At 34.8% G+C, this 4,709-nt stretch overlaps 1 long non-coding RNA gene across 1 annotated transcript; it reads left to right on the top strand.

The window, feature by feature from the left end:
• Nucleotides 1-4,460, top strand: LOC145598528 (uncharacterized). Its single transcript, XR_014103573.1, has 3 exons — nucleotides 1-1,584; nucleotides 1,778-1,943; nucleotides 2,881-4,460. It is a non-coding gene; the product is annotated as an uncharacterized LOC145598528 (long non-coding RNA).
• Nucleotides 4,461-4,709: the final 249 nt, after the last annotated feature.

Below are 4,709 nucleotides of genomic sequence, written 5' to 3'. Positions count from 1 at the left end.
GTTACTGATAATTGAAGCACATTTGTTAATGGAACAGGAGATTAATTTTATTGATGTTAGAAGCACATTTGTGATTCGTGTACCTGAGGAACTCTCGATGAAAGTCAGCAGGAAAAATAATAAAACGCACCGGAAAAGAAACCTGTAGGCTGTAGCTTGGTTAGCAAAAAGACATTCAGTTAATTATGATTCAAAACTTAGCATCAGACAACATGAATATTTGGATTCCAGACCCAGTGTTCTTTATCCATCTGCCATCTCTCCCAAATCCTCGTCCTTCTATCGTACTTGTTTGATCGAGGAGCGGTACTAGACAGCATGTTGAGCTTACTGCAGTATCATTCATTCATTTTCAAAGCTGTGTCTCTGACCTGAAAATATCTCAAAGCTGTGACTCTGACCTGAAAATGCATGACTTTTGCTGTAAATATGCCATTTGATTAAAAATAATCAGGTGAGACTGAAGCTTATTGTGAATTAATTTCAATATTTTCATGTGCTATGTCCTTTGAATGATAATGCTGCTTGTTGGTGAGACAGATTATAAAACTCTACATTGCTATATGTTGGGAATTTAGATATTATTAGCATGAATCTGGGAAGTTGGACAGTTCATCTGAAAAAATAATCTAGGGTTTAGTCTTACAATTTCGTTAATTTGGTATGCTAGTCTGTATTCCATTTTCATCAATTCAATCATTCAATGGCGATTCTGCAATTTTGCCTCGATTTGTGGGTGTCTTTTGTGAATCCTTGACGAAGACGACGATGTCTTCATTCTCCTGGTAATTTACTTTTTTGTGCTCATTTGTTAATATTTAGGTTTTCTGATTTATTTTCGTTTTTTATTGATTGCTTATTTTATTTTTTAAGGATTTTTTGGGTTGAATTTGACATTCCTCTTCTGCATATGTGCAATCTATGATAAGGTATGCTTACAGTTACATGACTGATTGGAGAAAAATGGTCTTAAATGTTCAAAGTTTTGTCAAAGTGTCACTGTCAGGTTCATCTTTAGAATCCAATCTCCAAAAATAATCTCAGCTTCATTCTTCTTTTGCATAGATTTCTTCTGTAATTGGTGTAATTATTTGGTTTGTTTATTTTGGATTGCTGAATCTCATAACTTTGATTCATCTGTATCTTCAGGTTATTATAGCAACAAAAGTATGTGGTTTTTCAGAGCGTGTCGGTTTTACCCATGACAATGCAGAGCTATTGCGAGTTGATGCTGCTAATAAAGAGAGTGTGGAGAAAAAACCTTAAGAGGTTCACCACTGACTATATTGATTTATTATAAATCCATTGGTTGGATAATACTCTGCACATTTAGATAATATCAAGCAAGAAGCATCATTTTCCTGTTTCTCCTGCTTTGAATTTCAATTTTGCCTCTTGTTGCTTAGAAAGTGAAGAAGAGAGATTTTTTGTTAGCCCAGATTGCTATGTTGTGTTGTTTGGTGATTTTTATTATGATTACAACAAATGGAGGGAAGGTCGTGTGCCATTTGAGGAACAATTTAAGGCCTTGCAAGAAGTTATTGATGAAGAAAAGGTACAAAGAGCTTATAGGAAGCGAAGAAGGTAATTGCATCTTGCAACGTTCTCATTTACTTTGAGGTCCTGCCCTAACCCAGCCTAGAAATCTAAATAAAAAAAATGGGTAAACATGAGGAATTTTTTTTTTTAATTTAAAAAATGCATGTATTTATGCTGTCAGTGGTTTATAATGCATTTATCATATATTCATGTGTGCTGCTTTCCTCGTCTGTTCTAGAATTCTTAAGGTCATACGAAAGAAAGATGAGATAAGGGAGTGGAAGCAAGGAAGAAGGAACAAGAAAGGGGGAAAGGAAGAGGGATAAGAAGGAGAAATGAGATAAGGAAAAGGAAGGAATATGAAAGAGAGGAAACACGAAAGTTTTCAGTGGTTCAACTTCGAGGTTTAGTACCTTACTACCTTTCGTTTTTTAGAATCAATGACTATAAATGAAATTTTATTAAATTATTCTCACTATTAATGCTTGTACTGCGATTTACGAAGTAGGTGATACAAAAACATACCATGCGTTGTCTTTTTTTTTTCTCTCTCTCTCTCTCTCTCTCTTTTGAGACAATGCATAGTCTATTTTGATCGTAGTCTATTTATTACTCTTATGTTTTATAGTCTGTTATTATTATTATTATTATTATTATTATATCTCAAAAACAAAAGTCATACAACCTATAATAAATTAGTGGGAAGCCGAGATACAATCTGGGCCCCCACTCCTCTAGCTATAGCAAATCCTACCTTAGTGAAGATATGAGCTACAGCACGAGCTCCAATGTCTTGCGTCGTCGAGAACCTCTGAATCCGCTTCGGTATCGCAACAGAAACAAGCAAAGTGATGCAGAAACATATTAGCAAACTTACTTTGTTCAAATATGACTGAAAGGCAAATAAATATTTAGGGAATGTTTGTTGTAAACCAAATAAAAATGGCTGCAAAATCATTCTCAAGAATTTACCAAGCAATGTGAACTTATTTATCATTGCTGCGTCTTCTGTCTCCACTTGAAAAATAGCAGTAGTTTGACACAATGAAAAGAGCTTTGTATTGTATATTACTACAACCATACGTATTTAAGCTATATGTTTTCTTGCCATAAGCTCAATTAAAAGATGAGTATGGTCATTCTTTGAAATTTCAAAGTTTTAAGCATTTTGAGTTGTAACATTATGGCTGTGTCTATTTTCATGAGATATATCAATTGATAGTTGTTACCCTTTTTGGTTGGTCATTGTGTTAGCAACTTAGCATAATTTTTATACTATCTAAAATTCTTTTTACTGTTCTTTTTCTTTTCCTGATGAGATTGTTGTTTTGGTTATTTTAGGATGATTGCTTGATCGTTATTTGAGAATTTGCTGTAGAATCAGAGAATTGAAGAGATGATGCTCAAGTATTTTCCTAATCTAGTACTGTTTTGTTGAGATCCTCTTTTGTAATTTGATTTTGGGTTCGGTCAATTTTTCTTGTGGGTTAATGGATTTCTATTTTTTTTTTCTTGTCAATTTTTCTTAGTGATCTTCACATACCTGTCATATTGCTGACTATCCGTTTTACTATTTCAATTTCAGTTGCTTGAAGCTTGGAGTATTTGTTGTGAATTTAATTGCTTCAAGTGAAGGGAAAGGGGAAGCTGATAAATTGATCACTTCAATAAAATATTTGAATAAAGTATTTGAATTGAGGGAGATAAAAAAATTTCAGGGTATTTTTGTGGTTGAGTGTTTTGTACTTTTGTTATTAGGTATTTGAATTGAGGGAGTATTTATTATTTTTATATGGTGATTCTGCTTGATTGTTAATAACATAATGTAGCTCGCCAGTCTTTTGGGTGTTACAATGGTTAGCTTTTACTGTATAGGATGGGAAATGACATGGGAAAGGGATAGGTCGAGGTTGAAGGTTGAAATTAAACAGCTGGAACAGGTGCTTTCTGCAATGGAAATCGCTTACAGTGGAACTGAGAGTCTAAAATGGAAAGCAAAATTTGTGACCTAGGTATACATGCACATTGACTAAGAATTTTTCTATTTTATACTATGATGGAGAAAGAAAGAGTAAGATCACTTTTATGAGGCCATGTCTAGAGTAAAATTAAGGATAAAATATAAAATGCATTAAATATAGTTATTAAGAGGTAACAAAAAGATAAAATGGGGTAGGAGGCCATTAGGATTAAACTTACTAAGCTGTTCAAATAAAACATGAGCTAGATGAAGGAAGAAGAGGTAACCAAAAGATGTGAGGAAGAGTGATAGGAAGGAGAAAAAAGATTGGAAAGAGGGACTTGTTAGTAGCATCTAGGGTGCTGTAAAACCAAACCAAAGATTGCTGCCTTGCTGTAGGGTCTTTGTAGTCTTGTTAGTAGCGTCTTGAGTGCTGTACTCATGCTGCGTTTTAATTTTGTCCAGGTTGTGTTGTTGTTGCGGTTTTGCATAGGCTGCTTGAGGTGCTCATTCTTGATTTCTGTCTGGTCTTTTTCAAAGGCATGCATTTTTTGTGTTCTGTGCTGGTTCTGATTTGTTGCCTGCTTGGATTGCTATAGCCAGTTCTATATTTGCTGGTTAGTTGTGCTCTTTGTTTTGTGTAGAAATTAATCTCTTTGCTGTTGTTCATATTCAACCTTGATTTATTCAATCTTAGGCCACAGCAAATTCCCATGTGTAACCCTGCCTATAATTTAGTACTCAATCTTATGCCCGCTATGGCGCAATCTTTGCATCTTATATTAAAATTGCTGCTTCGGACCGTTACCCCCCAGCCCCCTGGGGGGGGGGGGGGGGGGGGGGTTGGGGTTTGGGGGACACATGCCTCCTTTTACACTATTTTAAAGATTGCGTAACACAACACTTATATCAGTTAAAATGTTTGATAAGTTCTCTCTTGTCATACCATTATCTATATGATTTTGTGTAGCCACAAACTAGCCTCAAAAATAATGTGCATCTCTAAGATTTGGTTTTGTTACTTGTCCTGCAGCAAAATCAATATTATTGATTACGTTTTGTATCCACATTCCTTACCTATTTCTGTATACAGTATATGTTAATTTGGGTGCTTTATGTAAACAGAAAAACTATGAGGCTTTTCAGTACATTCAGTACATACTGCAAACTAAACCTGTTCCCAGTAAGGTTGGCCAACACTAGCCCTCTC

Source organism: Chenopodium album, chromosome 20 (assembly GCF_948465745.1).
Source record: "Chenopodium album chromosome 20, dcCheAlbu1.1, whole genome shotgun sequence".
NCBI lineage: Eukaryota > Viridiplantae > Streptophyta > Magnoliopsida > Caryophyllales > Amaranthaceae > Chenopodium > Chenopodium album.
Note: the sequence above shows the minus strand (reverse complement) of the source record. Positions and strands in the feature narration are given on the sequence as shown.